Source organism: Macaca thibetana, chromosome 12 (genome assembly GCF_024542745.1).
Source record: "Macaca thibetana thibetana isolate TM-01 chromosome 12, ASM2454274v1, whole genome shotgun sequence".
NCBI classification, from domain to species: Eukaryota; Metazoa; Chordata; class Mammalia; order Primates; family Cercopithecidae; genus Macaca; species Macaca thibetana.
In genome coordinates, this window is record NC_065589.1 from 90798600 (window position 1) to 90817241 (window position 18642).

At 40.2% G+C, this 18642-nt stretch overlaps 1 protein-coding gene across 3 annotated transcripts in view; it reads left to right on the plus strand.

The window, feature by feature from the left end:
* Window positions 1-18642, plus strand: part of STAM2 (signal transducing adaptor molecule 2) — a 54586-nt gene that overhangs the window by 1971 nt on the left and 33973 nt on the right. The window lies entirely within an intron of this gene.

An 18642-nucleotide genomic window follows, 5' to 3' on the forward strand; every position in this document is an offset into this window, starting at 1 on the left:
ACAGTTGTAAAGGAGGCACTGCTGTTGAAATTTAAAAAACAAAAACAAAAAAACTGTGTCTAGATTATTTTATGGCCAATGCCATAAGCCAGAGCTTCAAGTAGTTACATATTAGCTTAAGGATGGCTGAATTCAGTACCCCAAAGGCATTTTAAGGGTGAAAGAATGAATTTGAGGCCCTCGTGCAACTTCTAGACAAGAGAATGGAGTTAGAAAAAGTAGAATGAAATACTAAGGAGCTCAAGTTGGACTTGCACATATATCATAGAAGGAAAATTACATGTTGCGTTTTTCATATCTTGAAACTTTTCATTTTAAATCGTTAATACAAAGCAAGGGCCAGACGCGGTGGCTCACGCCTGTAATCCCAGCACTTTGGGAGGCTGAGGTGGGTGGATCACCTGAGGTCGGGAGTTCGAGACCAGCCTGACCAACATGGTGAAACCCTGTTTCTACCAAAATGCAAAAAATTAGCCAGGCATGGTGGCGCGTGCCTGTAGTCCCTGCTACTCGGGAGGCTGAGGCAGGAGAATCGCTTGAACCCAGGAGGTGGAGGTTGCAGTGAGCCGACATCTCACCACTGCACTCCAGCCTGGCAACAGAGCAAGACTCCGTCTCAGAAAATATATATATATGTATATACACATACACATATATACATACACACACACAGAGAAGTCATTAATTTGGCTTGAGATATCTATAGGAATGTTACTTTACATTGTCATTGTCTTTTTCACTTGTTCTCCTTGATTCAGTGAGATTTTTATTACCTTTTTTTTTTTTTTTGGTCATTCCTTTGTTCACTCTTCATTCACCAGACATATAACGAATAATTACTGTGTCAAACATTGTGTTAACCTATGAACACAAAATGAATAAATAGACTGTGAGTTCCTGCCTTCAAGGAACTCTCAGTCTAATGAAGGAAACATACAGACATAAGAATTGTAATTTAGTACACGTATATTGCCAGAAATATACAAGAAACTTTACATTCTCTCTTTATTTGAAATATAGTACCTGAAGAAAAGACAAGGACCTTCAGATAGGAGCTTTCTCTGAGAAGGTGTTGACGCTATCCTCTCCTTCCCACCTTTTCTTTTTTCTTTTCTTTTTTTTTTTTTGAGACGAATCTGTCTCCCAGGCTGGAGTGCAGTGGCCTGATCTGCACTGCAACCCCACCTCCCAGGTTCAAGCAATTCTCTTGCCTCAGCCTCCCAAGTAGCTGGGACTATAGGTGTGCACCACCACACCTGGCTAATTTTTGTATTTTTAGTAGAGATGGGGGTTTCACCATGTTGGCCGGGCTGGTCTTGAACTCCTGGCCTCAAGTGATCTGCCCGCCTCAGCCTCCCAAAGTGTTGGGATAACAGGCGTGAGCCACTGTGCCCAGCCTCCTTCCCCCCTTCTCTGATAGCACTTTCACAACAGGAAGTAACCACCTTTTGCTAGTGTATGATATGCTCATTTTATGATTAAAGGCCTTTAAAGATTAATCTCTTTTGGTAGGTGAAGAGTCTTGCTTAAGGGTGAGCAGTCTTTCTGACATTCATACGAGGAAGGAATCCTTTTCTTAGAGGCTGAGAAAAGGATGGATCAAGGTGTCTTAGGAAGGCACTCATGAATTGATGATGATATGTGACTTGTCAAATGGAAGCAGGTCAAAGGCTAGAAAGTAGGGAACTCTTGGCAAATTCCTATCTTTTCTTGGCATCAGAACCTACAAGCCCTGAAGAATATACTAGATTTGGTAGTATTAGAGCTCTTTAAACATTTTATTGGAATTCCTCAAATCTAGATTCATTTTTTTGTTTTGTTTAATAAGATTTCTTTGATGTGTTCTGAGGGGAAAAAAGAAAATATCCTTATATCCCGCCTCTTCTCCCCAACGGGGGGCTCAAGTGTTAGAGGGGTATGGGGATCTTGAGGTGGAGCCTGGTTGGAGTAGCCATTCTCGTAGAATTCTGAGGGGAAAGTGAAACATGGGGGACGGGGCCATAGTGGTTAGTGTTAACAGAGAAGATGTCATTTCTTTATTCATTGATTTCCAAGTCATGACTTTTCTGTTCTAAGCCTTAACTCCGGTTCTTGTTTGCATATCTTTTTTCCCCTTACTCAGCCAGGCAATCTTTCTTGCCAGTTTTCTGCCTCTGTGCTATTTACCATTCATTGCTAAATGTTTGCTCCTTTCAACCTTGGTATTTCCTTTAAAGATATACTTGTGTCCCACAAAGCTGAGCTCAAATTCTACCTCTACAAAACTGCGGACGCAGCGGTTTGATTTGTGAACTTTTAAGAGAATACGTTTCCAAACGACTTTTTAATGTGTGTATTGCTGTGTTTTTGACTTTTGCTGTGTTAGAAGACATTGACCAGGAAGTAGCTTAAGACTTTCTCCAGTGAAATGCAGTCATGCAGTCCTTTTCTCCAGTGAAATTTTATAAAAAATCCCAATATAAAAATAGATAACTGATAGCATAAGAATAATACAAATTCATTTTATACATTCAAATGTATAACATTTGCTTAACTAGGCCACTCTTTGTACAATAAGTTAAAATCTTCGTAAAAAAGTAAAATTAAAAGTTTTTTGGTTTTGAATAAGAATAGTAGACTTAGCCAAGTTTTTTCTAATATATTTTGTAGCTTTTTAAACTATGAAATATTTTCAGCATAAAATACAAAATATGAACTCCCATTCCTGCCAGGCAATTATGTCAAGTACTAATATTCTGATATACTTGATTCTTTTTTTAAAGAAAGGAACATTCAAGATGCAGTGAAATACTTTAGTATTTTTAGCAGCTACCTGATCCCATTCTTCCTCCTTTCTCAGAGTTAAACACTCTATAAATAGATGGAAATTCTCTTTAATAGTATATATACTACACTTACAAATATACTGTATATTGTTTAGATGTTTTTAAACTTTTAAAAAATAGTGTCTTTTTGTCATTCTGCAACTTTCGTCATTCAGCATTTCTTTTTTTTTGAGACAGAGTCTTGCTCTGTCGCCCAGGCTGGAGTGCAGTGATGTGATCTCAGCTCACTGCAACCCCTACTTCCCAGGTTCAAGCAATTCTTGTGCCTCAGCCTCCTGAGTAGCTGGGGTTACAGGCGTGCACCACCATGCTCTGCTAGTTTTGCATGTTTTAGCAGAGTTGGGGTTTTGCCATGTTGGCCAGGCCGGTCTTGAACTCCTGACCTCAGGTGATCTGCCTGCCTTGGCCTCCCAAAGTGCTGGGATTACAGGCATGAGTCACCGTGCCTGGCCCATACAGCATTTCTTTGCGAGAGTTATTCATGTTGATGTTTGTAGCTCTAGGTTATTAATTTTAATGGCTGTGTGATACTATACCACTATATGAATATGCATTATCTGTTGTCCTATTGACTAACATGACTTTATTTCCAATTTCTTGCACCTACAGACAGCTCTGTATTGAAAGTTTTTATCTGTGTTTTCTTGTGTGCAACTCCTGACCTCGTGATCCGCCTGCCTCGGCCTCCTGAAGTCCTGGGATTACAGACCTGAGCCACCGTGCCTGGCAGAGCGTAAAATTCTTTTTTTTTTTTTTTTGAGACGGAGTCTCGCTCTGTCACCCAGGCTGGAGTGCAGTGGCCGGATCTCTGCTCACTGCAAGCTCCGCCTACCGGGTTTACGCCATTCTCCTGCCTCAGCCTCCCGAGTAGCTGGGACTACAGGCGCTCGCAACCTCGCCCGGCTAGTTTTTTTTGTACTTTTTTTAGTAGAGACGGGGTTTCACCGTGTTAGCCAGGATGGTCTCGATCTCCTGACCTCGTGATCCGCCTGTCTCGGCCTCCCAAAGTGCTGGGATTACAGGCTTGAGCCACCGCGCCTGGCCAGAGCGTAAAATTCTTAAAGGTTGTTGTCTTGAACAGGAATTCTTCAGTAGAAGTGTAGCCCTTGGCCTGGTGTGGTGGCTCATGCCTGTAATCCCAACACTTTGGGAGGCTGAGGTGGGCAGATCACCTGAGGTCAGGAGTTCAAGACCAACCTGGCCAACGTGGTGAAACCTGACTCTACTGAAAATACAAAAATTAGCTGAGTGTGGTAGTGAATGCCTGTCATCCCAGCTGCTTGGGAGGCTGAGGTAGAAGAATCCCTTGAACCTGGGAGGTGGAGATTGTGCCACTGCACTCCAACCAGGGCAACAGAGTGAGACTCCGTCTCAAAAAAAAAAAAAAAAAAAAAAAAGAAATGTAGGTCTTGCAAAGTCACCCTTCCAAGGGTTTGTTGATTTCCTTCCTGTCAGCAGTGAAATTCCTGTTGTTCCACATCCTCACTAATGCTGAGCATTGTCACATTTTCTTTATGCCTATTTGATGGGTATGAAGTAAGACATTGTTTTCATTTCATTTTCAATTTCCACTTCATTGCCAGTGAAGATGAGCATCTTTTCATATGTTTCTTCATCATTCTGTTTTCTTTTTCTATAAATTGCCTGCTCATTACTTTTATTATTCTATTGGGTTACTTTTTAAAAATTGATGGCAGGGTGCAGCAGCTCACACCTGTAATCCCAGCACTTGGTGGATTGCTTGATCTCAGGAGTTCGAGATCAGCCAAGGCCACATGATGAAACCCCGTCTCTACAAAAAATACAAAAATTAGCTGAGCATGGTGGCGCATGCCTGTAGTCCGAGCTACTTGGGAGATTGAGGTGGGAGGATGGCTTGAGCTGGGGAGGTTGAGGCTACAGTGAGCCATGATTGCGCCACTGCATTCCAGCCTGGGTGACAGAGCCAGATCCTGTCTCTCAAATAAAACAAAACAAAAAAACGAAACCAAAAACCAACACCGAAAAATAAAATTGATTTTTAGAGTTCCAGATACATTTCCTACTAATCTTTAGTTGGGTATGTGTGTTGCAAATCTGTGTTCTAGTTCTTTTTGTTTCTGGTGTCTTTTATTTTAAAGAAAATGTGAGTTTTCACTTAGTGATATTTGTCATTCTCCCTTAGTTTTATTTTTCTTAAGAAAGGCTTTAGGGCTGAGTGTGGTGGCTCACACCTGTAATAAGGAAAAGAAACCCTTCTCCACCCTGAGGTTATACAGATCGTTTCATATTTTCTTCTGCAAGTTTTACTAAACTCTTGATTTTCACATTTAGGTCTTTGATCCACCAGGAATTATTTTTTGTATAAGGTCTGCGGAGGAATTGAATTGGATAATCATTTGACAATAGATAATAATCAGTTGTCTAATCACTATGGATTGAATTGTCTGTTCTTTCCCCACTGTTTTATAATTGTCTTAGCTATTTTGGGCATTTCAAATGGATTATATGACAGATTGGTTAAAATCATTATACAAGGGAATTTCTTGTAGGTTTTTAGGATTTAAGAGAAAAGACATTAATTTTATTTTTGTTTCACATCAGCTGATATCGATAGTTTAAAAAATATTTTTATTCATTAATAATAACATTTAATAAGTTTATGTGTAATTTGAAAGTAAGTCAAGAAGAGAATGATTTTCTGCCAGTGAATATACAACATAATACTACAGCAGTGTGGTTAGGTGGATGTGTCTCTAGCATAGCTTTTGTTTAAATAAAGGACCTTAACCTGCATGTTAAGAATAGGCCTTGTGGCCGTGCGTGGTGGCTCACACCTGTAATCCCAACATGTTGGGAGGCCGAGGTGGGCGGATCACAGGGTCAGAAGTTCGAGACCAGCCTGACCAACATGGTGAAACCCCGTCTCTACTAAAAATACAAAAATTAGCCAGACATGGTGGTGCACGCCTGTAATCCCAGCCACTCGGGAAGCTGAGGCAGGAAAATCACTTGAACCCGGGAGGCAGAGGTTGCAGTGAGCTGAGATTGTGCCACTGCACTCCAGCCTGGACGACAGAGCAAGACTCTGTCTCAAAAGAAAAAAAAAAAAAAAAGAAAAGAATAGGCCTTGTTTATAAGTATGTAGGGTAGGATAGCAAACTCCAGTTACTTGACAAGTGATGGTTCTAACCATCTATTACCCAGGTATCAAAATGAAACTTAAGGATATATCATTTATCTCTTGTTATTTTCTTCCTCCTTGGTTGTCTTTTGTCCTTGAATCTGACCACTTTTCTTCTCCCCATTCCTTGATTTTTCATTTTGTTTAAGTTAAAAAGTTTTTATTTTATTTTATTTTTATTTTTTTTTTTTTTGAGACGGAGTCTGGCTCTGTCGCCCAGGCTGGAGTGCAGTGGCCGGATCTCAGCTCACTGCAAGCTCCGCCTCCCGGGTTTACGCCATTCTCCTGCCTCAGCCTCCCGAGTAGCTGGGACTACAGGCGCCCGCCACATCGCCCGGCTAGTTTTTTGTATTTTTTTTAGTAGAGATGGGGTTTCACTGTGTTAGCCCGGATGGTCTCGATCTCCTGACCTCGTGATCCACCCATCTCGGCCTCCCAAAGTGCTGGGATTACAGGCTTGAGCCACCGCGCCCGGCTGTATTTTATTATTTTTTCTTTTTTGAGACACAGCCTCACTCGGTCACCCAGGCTGAAGTGCAGTGGTACAGTCTCAGCTCACTGCAGCCTCTGCCTCCTGGGTTCAAGCAATTCTCCTACCTCAGCCTCCTGAGTAGCTGGGATTAGAAGCGCCCACCACCATGCCTGGCTAATTTTTTTGTTGTTGTATTTTTTCTAGAAATGGGGTTTCACCATGTGGTCCAGGCTGGTCTTCAACTCCTGACCTCAAGTGATTCACCTACCTTGGCCTCCCAAAGTACTGGGGTTATAGGAATGAGCACCATGCCTGGCCTAAGTTACAAAGTTTTTAAAAGTGTTTTTGCTTACAGTCTTTTTCCTGTTATAAAAATAGCAGCTAATTGGCAATATTTGTCCAATACCATGGGTGAGAAGGATATTAGTTCCTGAGGCATTTTGGTATTGTTGAAACATTCTTTTCCCTCATCCTTTCTTTTTTAGGATTAAGTTTCACATTGACTTATTGGCATCTGCTGTCTTTTTTGGTATAATAAGTGTTGCTCTCAGCTTTTAGACTTCCTTTAGCATTATTTTCTTATGGGTCTGTGGCTGCTATGCTTAAAGGACAAGCACCTCTCTGTCCCTGTAGCACCTTGTGGAACATTTGCAGTTCTTTACCATGGAGACCTGTTATGGTGATCTCTGTTCCATTCAGGGAGGCCTTTCTTTAGTTTTCTCCAGTTAAGGAATGTTAAAAATGAAGTATCTTGTGAAGTAGTTCCAGTTCTTACTGACTTTTAATGCAAGCTCAGAACTGTGTTTTATCTCATATTTTATAAAAGCATGAGGGGAAATGGTGAAGGATTAAAAAATTTTTATTATGTGCAGTCTCCCTCATATTTAGTATCATTTTTAAATGATAGCATTCGGATGAAAAATTTGTTATGCAGTGAAATTTTTATTGTATCTGAAAACTCGCAGACTATTTTCTTGGTCGGTAAACATTCCCTTAGTAAGCACTTGCCTATTTACATTTGCAATATGAGAATTGTAGTGACTCAGAATTTTACTTCTCATTTGTACTAAAAGTTTTTTTTTTTATTCTTATCTGGAACAGCAGCTTTTACTTTCATTTGTCATGGGATGTATTATCTTAACCTTCTCTTCTAAAAAGAGATCTGCTTAAAGAAATCTAGCATGTGCAGTGTTTTGGTTTTTCCACAGCAGTACTAAGTCCTTGAGATGGAGGGTTGAAGGGGAAGAACTTTTTTTTTCCCAAACATTAATACCTTATTAGGTTCTGTTAAGTTATCTGATAATGAATAAACATTTGTATCTAATGTAGAGATTGAACCTAAGAAGGTCATTGTGGCAGATATCTGGGAATGGCCATTGTCCCCTGAAAATTATTGACATTCTGAAGTGGCCACCTGCTTATAGGTGTTAAGAATAGGCTTTGTGTGTATGTATGTAGGGTAGGATATCAAACTCTGGTTACTTGACAACTATTGGTTCTAACTATTTATCACCCAGATATCAAAATAAAACTTAAGGATATATCATTTCTTTATCTTTTGTTATTTTTTTCTCCTTGGTTGTTTTCTGTCTCTGAATCTGACCACTTCTCTTCTTCCCTGCCTTGATTTTTCATTTTGTCGTATTATTACAATTTTATGTCTGAAATTTGTCAGTACATGATGATGTAGTTTTAAAATTTTTAGCCATTCTAGTGGGTATCTCATTATGGGCTTTGTCATTGTTGTTGATTTTGAGACAGTCTTGCTCTGTCCCCCAGGCTGGAATGCAGTGACATGATCTGGGCTCACTGCAACCTCTCCCTCCCAGGTTCAAGCGATTCTCCTACCTCCCGAGTAGCTGGGACTACAGATGTACACCACCATGCCTGGCTAGTTTTTGCATTTTCAGTAGAGACAGGGTTTCCCTGTGTTGGCCAGGCTCGTCTCCAGCTCCTGGCCTCATGTGATCCGCTCGCCTTGACCTCCCAAAGTGCTGGAGTTACAGGCGGGAGCCACCATGCCTGGCCTTCATTGTAGTTTTAATATGCATTTACCTGATAACTCTTGATGTTGGGCACCTTTAAATATATTTATTTTGCAATGGATATTCTCTTTTTCAAAGTACTACTTGTTTAAGTATTTTGTCCATTTTTCTTTTCACGTAATTTTCACAACTCTTTTAAGCACGGCATCTATTTTAATCTCCATTTGACAAATGAGAACATGGATTTGAGTTTGAGTCAAAATGAAGGTGAACTACTCCAAAGCTTATAAGCTAGTAAGAAAGCTTCAGAGCTGGATGTAGGCAGGGCAGGTCCTTGTTGTTTAACTGGTGATGTGTATCCCACCCCTGAAGCCTGACAGTACTCCACAGGTGCATACAGAGTGTGCATAATGGTCTTCTCGGTCTGCAGAGGTAATGTAATCATATGCCTGGCCTATTTGCTTTTGATTCTCTATCTGTAACTTTTTGGCATGCTAGTGGCTACCTTGGAGACTCTTTTTTTTTTTTTCCGAGACGGAGTCTCGTTCTGTTGCCCAGGCTGGAGTGCAGTGGCGCTATTTTGGCTCACTGCAACCTCCATCTCCCGGGTTCAAGTGATTCTCCTGGCACAGCCTCCTGAGTAGTTGGGACTACAGGTGTGTGCCACCCCACCCAGATAATTTTTTGTATATATATATTTTTTTAATAGAGATGGGGTTTCACCATGTTAACCAGGCTCGTCTTGATCTCCTGACCTTGTGATCTGCCCGCCTCAGCCTCCCAAAGTGCTGAGATTACAGACATGAGCCACTGCACCCGGCTGACTCATTTTTCCTTTATCCCAGTCACTAGAAAATGTCTGGCACATTATGCTTCCTAATAGGCCTATTACAATGGAAATTATAACATGTATGCTTCTGCCCTGTCTCCTGAGTAAGGGTGTGTGTAAATGAGTGTGCTCATTTTGTGGAGTTAGGGGGACATGGTTCTCACCTAACAGGATTACAGAGGGTATTTTGGAAATATCAGCCAAGAAGAAAGTAAACTTGTAGGAAATTAAAGGCTGGCCCCAGGACTTGCCTTTTTAATAGATGGTTTAAAATATTAAAAGACAGTAAAAGGGAATTTTTATGTGTTTTTCCCCCTTCTTTTCCTCCTGGCTCCCCTTACGCTCAATTCTCTTAATTCCTCCTAATCGCCCCAAAAATGTTGGTGGCGACATGAGAAATGAATAGAATGGCAATGACTGATCTGTATTGCATCAGAGGAAGCAGCTCTTGAATATATTGTATTATTATATGGTTTAGTAAATGGAGTTAATCGGTGGGCACAGTGGCTCACGCTTTTAATCCCAGCACTTTGGGAGGCCTAGGTGGGCAGATCACCCGAGGTTAGGAGTTCGAGACCAGCCTGACCAACGTGGAGAAACCCCACCCCTACTAAAAATACAAAATTAGCCCGGCATGGTGGTGCATGCCTGTAATCCCAGCTACTTGGGAGGCTGAGGCAGGAGAATCGCTTGAACTCGGGAGGCAGAGGTTTGCATTGAGCCGAGATTGTGCCATTGCACTCCAGCCTGGGCAACAAGAGCAAAACTGCATCTCAAAAAAAAAAAAAAAAAAAAAAAAAAAAGTTAATCATGGCACTCTGCCTGATTCATTGCTTATAAACGAGAGTTGAATTTGCATGTTTCCTATTCAGCGTGTTTAAGATATGTATTATCAGGGGAACCCGCCCCCAATATTTCAATGTAGGTTCTTTCTAGTTTCCCTAAATGTCAGCCGGTCTCAGAAAGAGAAAGAGTACAAAGAGAGGAATTTTACGGCTGGGCCGCCGGGGGTGACATCACATATCGGTAGGTCTGTAATGCCCCACCTGAACCGCAAAACCAGCAAGTTTTTATTAAGGATTTCAAAAGGGGAGGTGGTGTATGAACAGGGAGTAGGTCACAAAGATCACATGCTTCTGAGGCCAGTAAAGATCACAAGGCAAAGGGCAAAATTAGAATTACTAATGAGGATCTGTGTTCAGCTGTGCACGTATTGTCTTGATTAACATCTTAACAGAAAACAGGGTTCAAGAGCAGAGAACCAGTCTGACCAAAATTTACCAGGCTGGACTTTCCCAATCCTAGTAAGCCTGAGGATACTGCAGGAGACCAGGGTGTATTTCAGTCCTTGTCTCAACCGCATAAGACAGACACTCCCAGAGCGGCCATTTATAGACCTCCCCCCAGGAATGCACTTCTTTTCCTAGGGTCTTAATATTTAATATTCTTTGCTAGGAGAAGAATTGAGTATCTGTCCTCCTTGCACATCTGTTTATAGACTCTCTGCAGGAAGAAAAATATGGCTCTTTTTGCCCCACCCCGCAGGCAGTCAGACCTTATGGTTATCTTCCCTTGTTCCCTAAAATTGCTGTTATTCTGTTCTTTTTTAAGGTGCACTGATTTCATATTGTTCAAACACACGTTTTACAGTCAGATTTCATATTCTTAAAACACATGTTTTACAATCAATTTGTATAGTTAACACAATCATCACAGAGTCCTGAGGTGATGTACATTCTCAGCTTACGAAGATAACAGGATTAAGAGATTAAAGACAGGCATAAGAAATTAATAAGAGTATTATTTGGGAACTGATAAATGTCCATGAAATCTTCACAACTTATATTCAGAGATTGCAGTAAAGACAGGCCTAAGAAATGATAAAAGTATTAATTTTGGGAACTGATAAATGTCCATGAAATCTTCACAATTTATGTTCCTCTGCCATGGCTCCAGCCAGTTCCCCCATTCAGGGTCCCTTACTTCCTGCAACAATGTATACATAGGGAAACAGAAAAACTATGTTAATTTGGCAATTTTGAACAAAAATTACTCTCAAGAGGCAGTTTAATGTAGTGATTTGAACCTGGAGCACACACTCTGAGCCAGATGGCACAAATTGAAATCTCTATTTTATTGCTTACTAACTGTATAACCTTGTGCTAGTTATTTAATAATTTTCTGGACCAGGTGCAGTGGCTCATGCCTGTAATCCCAGCACTTTGGGAGGCCGAGGCGGGCAGATCACCTGAGGTCAGGAGTTCGAGACCAGCCTGACCAACATGGCAAAACCTTGTCTCTACTAAAAATGCAAAAATTACCCAGCCATGGTGGCATGCGCCTGTAGTTCCAGCTACTCGGGAGGCTGAGGCAGGAGAATTGCTTGAACCCGGGAGGCAGAGGTTGCAGTGAGCTGAGATCGTGCCATTCTACTCCAACCTGGGCGACAGAGTGAGACTGTATCTCAAATAATAAGAATAAGAATAATTTTCTGTATCTCAGCTTTCCCATTTATATAGTTTTTATTTTTATTTATTTATTTTACATGCAAGGTTGTAAAATAACCCAGCCCAGGCTGGAGTACAGTGGCACAATCATAGCTCACTGTAACCTCAAACTCCTGGGCTCATGCACTCTCCTGTTTCAGCCTTCTGAGTAGCTAGAACTGCAAATGTGCATCACTGTACCAGACTACTTTTTAAATTTTTTTGTTGTTGTTGTTAGAGATGAGGGATCTTACTGTGTTGCCCAGGCTGGTCTTGAACTCCTGGACTCTCAAGTGATCCTCCTGGCTTGGCCTCCCAAAGTGCTAGGATTACAGGTGTGAACCACCAGTCCCCACTTATGAGAATCCTTCATTTGATTGAGGAGCAAGTGATTTAGCATATGTAAAATGCTCAGGAGTTATTGCTTAATTCCTATTATTGTTTTTAATTAAATTGTTAATTAATTGAGCGTGGTGGCTCAAGCCTGTAATCCCAGCACTTTGGGAGGCCGAGACAGGCGGATCACGAGGTCAGGAGATCGAGACCATCCTGGCTAACACAGTGAAACCCCGTCTCTACTAAAAAAAATACAAAAAACTAGCCAGGCTTGGTGGCGAGTGCCTGTAGTCGCAGCTACTCGGGAGACTGAGGCAGGAGAATGGCGTAAACCCGGGAGGTGGAGCTTGCAGTGAGCTGAGATCCGGCCACTGCACTCCAGCCTGGGCAACAGAGCAAGACTCCATCTCAAAAAAAAAAAAAATTGTACATATGTGTTTATATATATATATATTTTTTTTTTATATATATATATTTTTGGCTAGCTTTTCTCGGTTCTTATACTGCAATTTTAAGGTATAGAAACAATTGAGGGTTTTTCCTCCTATTAATAGATAAAAAGCAATTTTTTCCCCTAAGATTGCTATGGTGAGAATGTATCCCCCACAATTTACGTGTTGGAAACAGTCGCCAATGTAACAGTGTTGGGGGATGGGGCCTTTTGGGAAGTGTTTAGGTCATGAGAGTACCTCCTTTATGAATGGATTAATGCTGCAATAAAAAGGGCTTACAGGAGTGGGTTCACTCTCCCTTGCCCTTCCACCTTCTGCCATGTGAGGACACAGTAAGAAGGCCCTGACCAGATACCATTGCTTTGATCTTGGACTTTCCAGCCTCCAGAACTGTGAGAAATAAATTTCTGTTCTTTATGAACTACCCCATTTCAGGTATTCTGTTAAATAGCAGTGTAAAACAGACTAAGACAAAATTCTAAATTGCTTTAGTCATGTCCAAAGGTATTGATACATAGTATCTTAATCATAATACATTTTTATGTTGCCTTCTGTTATACTTTAAATTATCCGCATGTTCTGCTTGTTAGTTCCCATGTGATTGGGTATTACAAGTTTTTTTTTTTTTTGAGACAGAGTCTCGCTCTGTTGCCCAGACTAGAGTACAGTTATGTAATCTTGGCTCACTGCAACCTCCACTTCCCAGGTTCAAGTGATTCTCCTGCCTCAGCCTCCTGAGTAGCTGGAACTACAGGCACCCACCACCACACCTGGCTAATTTTTTGTATTTTTAGTAGAGACAGGGCTTCACCATGTTGGCCAGGATGGTCTCGATCTCTTGACCTCGTGATCCACCCTGCTCGTCCTCCCAAAGTGCTGGAATTACAGGTGTGAGCCCCCCGCGCCCAGCCCATTTAATGCATTTTTAAATTGAGATATTGTACTTTGCAGTTCAGAGATTCCATTTTTATAGTTTTCATTTCTCTGCTGAGCATTCACCAATCTTTGCATTCTTGAAAATATATATAATTCTCTAAAGTTCTTTCTTGCTAAGTCTAACATTTGGGTTATGCTAACATCTGTTTTTATTGACTAATCTTGATTTTGGGATACTTGTTTGCTTATTTAGTAATTTTTTATATTACGGTGGACATTGTGATTATTCTTTGTAGGGAAGCTAAATTACATTGTCTTCCTCTAAATGGTGTTGAGTTTTGTCAGGTTGTAATATTATTGGGGGGGATCTTTTAGGTTTTGACAGGCTTGGTTTTATTCCTTGGAGGGAGGCCTATTTTGGTTTTGAACTAAATTCTAGAGGACTTTTCCTCCTAAGGTGTGCCCTTTTTGGATTTTCAACTAAATGCATGAAGTGTTCTCTTGCTTTGTTTGGGCAGTGTTAATTAGCCTGCTTGGGCTGCCATAACAATACCATAGGCTAGGTAGCTTACACAGCAGAAATTTATTTTCTCACAGTTCTGGGGCCTGCAAGTCTGAGATCAAAGTGCCAGCAGAGGTGCTGTCTGGTGAGAGTTCGCCCCTTGGATTATATACAGCCCCCTTATTCCTGTGTCCTCATATGGCCTTTCCTGGCTGTGTGTACACAAAGAGAGTGCTAGCTCTCTGGTGTATCTTCTTAAAAGGACACTAATCTTATTGGATCAGGGTCCCATCCTTTTGGCGTCATTTAACAATAATTACTTCCTTAGAGGCCCCATCTGCAAATACAGCCACACTGGGGATTACAGCTTCAACATAAGAATTTTGGGAAGAACACAAACATTCCATGCATAATAGGGAGGATGACTCCCAGTGCTGCTTGACCTTTCAGCCCCATAGAAGGTAATCTCTGCTAGACCGCATAGAGACTCATCTCGTGTGTTTGTGTAGCCCAGCCCTTGGCCAAGGGCCTCTGGTTAATCACCGTGCTTAGAAACCTGGTCTCCGTCTCTCAGCTGCTCTTCTTGGGCTAGTCCTCCTTTACTTGGGCTAGTCTTCCTTGTGCTGGACAGGAAAGTATTCCAAGGCAGAAAGCTGAGGCCATCGTGAGGCTCACTACATATTTTCCTTCCCTCAAAGATCTGGGACCTGCTCTGCCTGCTATTCATTCCCTGAAAACAATTGCCTCATCGATTTTGGCCTGTTTATAGTTGTTTTTGGTAGGATCGCAAGTCTGGTACCAGATATTCTATCATGTTTGGAAGCAGAAGACTAGTCATGAATTTTTATTTGCAAACATAATAGGAGGAGCTTTAAAGCTTTCTTGCAGGCATTCTTATTTCATGTAAATTTTTTATTACTGATAGAGCCTATTTTATTAAAAGTTTTATGGATAGAGCTAGATTGTTTTTAAAGCTGTACTTTGAACATAATGACTAAGTTGGGCGGAGCCTTTTTGTTCCTTGTAGGTAGGTATTGATGGAATTATTCTTTATTATATTGTTAGAATCTTTCTAAGCTATTTCATGTTGTATTTGAGGCTTTCTACATACAGTAATCGAAGCCTGGTGATGAAATGTTATGACTTACACCCACCAAATGCTGGCAATTTAGCATTTAGGCCCCAGGAGGGCTCTTTCAACTTTCTCCCTCGCTATGCGTTTGACACAGAGTAATGTGATATAGGGCCCCAACATTGGGCAAAGTGACATGCTATAAAAGACTGGTTTCTTAATTATAATATTTAAGATTTCCCAGGGGTTTAAAATACTCCTAAGTGCATTTAAATGTTATTTAGCTCACTTGAAAAACGAAGTCCTTTTTGGCAGGCCATTATGAAGTCTTCAGGTTTTATACTTTTTAAAAAGAGTAATTGTGAGTCTATATTTGTAGAGACTAAACTGTGCTTGATAGAGTATTCAAATCAGGAATTTTCCATTTTCTGTGGAAATTAAATCGAATAAACAATAGTCTAATTAGATATTTTAAAAATTGTTGGGAGGCTTTAGAAGGCATCAGATAGGCTTCATATTTAATGTGTTACATGACCAGAATTGGAAAAATACCATGAAAAGTTGAATTCTAGCTGGACTAGGTAGGTTATTAGATGGTCTAAAATCAGACTCACCTGATTATGTTTGTGTCTTTGTACTCATACACATCCATACTCGTAAAATTTGCTAATTGGTGATGCTGGCTTCTCAGATCAATGAGGAAAGGATAGATTCTTAAATGGTAGAACTGACAACAAATTTGTAAAAATATTTTTCTGTTCCTGCCTCACACCGTGTGTGAGGTTCCAGATATACTAAATGAAGTTCTAGATACCCTAAAGATTTACATGTAAAAGGGGATTAATATACAGAAAAGAATGTGGGTGGATATTTAATCTTCAGGTAATTCAAAAAGTATGCTAAATGACACTATAAAAAGAAAAATGGTAGATTCTGTTATAGCAAAAACTACATCATAAACGAATAGGAAAGATTGGCATGAAGCTGTAAAATATATGATTTGCTTTTCAGACTCAGTATGTAAAGTTAGTCACCTGTCTAAGAAGCTCTTGAAGCATTGCCTTCCCCACTTACCCTGCCTCCTTGTTGAGACTCCCAAACATAGAGTTACTTCTCTCAGTAAATAAGAGGAGAACTAGAACTTCATAAGCCCACTAGTGCTGTTACCTTTTGTTGCCGTGTGGTGTTGCTATTGGAGTTTGATCTTATGTAGCCCCTTGAATATTTGTCTGCTCAGCAGTGAAGCTTTGGTTGGTCCAGAACTTTGCACACATCAGCCAAACCATGTCCACAGATGGGCATCAGAGTTAAAGCCCTTTTAGTTTATGTACTCAAAAGCTCTGCTGTTGTTTGCCACTTTACACATTGTACCAGGCTAATGGAGTGTGGAGGAGCAACCAACATCATTCATTCACTCATGAAACAAATATTGATGGAGCACCTACTTCGTGCCCTACATGCTGTTTATGTACTAAGAATAATAATTGTGAACAAAACAAACAAAAATTCATGCTATGATTGTTACATTCATCTGGGGGTGGAATGTGGTGAAAGGTTGTGACAAAGACAGATGCTAAACAAAAAAAAAAAGCTATGAAACATCTTCAGAAAGGACTATGCACAAAATCCTGACCTCCTAATTATTTTGTATTTAGTCTATGTGAGTCACCAATATGAATGATACCAGTAAGTATAACAAAAAAGACAGATTGAGTACCTAATGGATTTACAATCAGTTTACTGATAGCTTCTCTCTAGCTCGTTTTGGAACTTTATGGCCACTCTGTATATAATGGTACATTGTGCAGCTACTAAAAATACTGGTATAGATGTATATTTCTGAATGTGGACAGATGTTTATGAGTAGAAATGCATGTTAAGAAATGATACATTTAAGTATGATCACAATATTAGTGGGGAATATTTTTTCTGTACCCCTATGGTTTTCTTTGTGAGAAGGGAGTTCCATTAGTGTCACCCTGAGCCTGCCCTGTGTTTTGTTTTGTGGAGACAGGGCTCACTCTGTTGTCCACGTTGGAGTGCAGTGGTGCGATCTTGTCTCACTGCAACCTCGACCTCCCAGGCTCAAGCCATCCTCCTACCTCAGCCTCCCAAGTAGCTGGGACTACAGACGTGTGCCATCAGGCCCAGCTAACTTTTTTGTGTTTTTTTGTAGAGACAGGGTTTTACCATGTTGCCCATGTTGGTGTTGAACTCCTGGGCTCAAGTGATCTGCCTGTCTTGGCCTCTCAAGTGCTGGGACGATAGGTGTGTGCCACCTCACCTGGCTTGCCCTTGCTTTTTTATTCACTTCATCGCTGGTGTGAGGACACCTGATTGGTAAGTTTGAGAATAACTGGCCTTATGTATGCCCTTCTGTGTAGGACTAGCTAGTCTTTCCACCACCACTGAGTGATTTTTCATTTACTTCTCCATGGAATAAGTTATGCAGAGGTTTACCCCTGCAGGGAGAGACCTTCTCCTCTTTAGTGCTAAGGCATGCCCACTTCTGGGGTTCATTACTAAATTCATTTGGCCAGTATATCTAAAGCTTCTGTTAGTAACAAAAGTGTTATTTTATTGTGTTTTTTTTCTCATCTTGTTCATAACTTAGCCAAGGAAGAAGTTGTCTGTTTTTGGGTGCTGTCTTTGTACACCTTATACTATTTAATTTTGCATTAGCTTTTATTATTTTTGTGTGTGTGTGTGTATATGTATGTGTGTGTATATATGTATATATAATGTCTGGAAGGATATACATCATAGTTTTAAAAGAGATTGGAAAAAGGTTTTTCCTTGTCTGTACTTCTGAATTCATGGAATTTATTAGATACGTAATTCAGAAATAGTTAAGCCTTGAAAACAATATAGTCTGCTCTGACTTTCCAAAGCAATAGTCTTTTTTGCGCAAGGGAAGAAGGTGAAAACCTGAGTAGGTATGTTTTACCTGCATAGTTTGGTGCCTGGATCTAGAACTTTCAGTAGACAAAAATATATTACTTTTCTAAAACCTTTGGTTTGTCATTTCATCACATGTCAAAACAGTTGCTTTCCATCCATAAGTAGTAGGCAATTTGCATGGCTTTTTACAGCGAGTTCCAGCATTTAACTGAGGTTAACTGCATTGGTGTGTTTCTCTTTACTTACAAAGTATAGTTGTTTGCTAAGCCAGTTCATTTTTTGGCTTCTTTTGATTATTCCTTGCTGTTTAAAAAAAAAATTACTCTGGTTTCCTACCATCTTTCCTGATGATCACTGTGATATCACCTGTCGTGTGTGTGTATGTATGTGTGTGTGTGTGTGTGTATGTGTGTATGTTTTGCTAGCTTATTCTATATTTGAAATTATAGAGTATATGTGATAAAGAGGAAAAGACATAAAATGATACAATGTTTCTAAAGTGGTGTTTTTTATATCTCCACCTCTCCATACTAGAAGAAAAAATTGTATTCCTTGATATTGAAATTTTTGTAAAAGTTAGTAAAGTAAAAATGCTCCATAACTCAATCATTATATTTCGATCATGCTTTTTAACAGTTTATGTTTAATTAATTTATTTTATTTCTCACAATGCAGGTTACTTGTCAGTTTTTACTTTGATCATGTAATATTTCAGACCACAAAAAAGATATTGAAAATAAAAT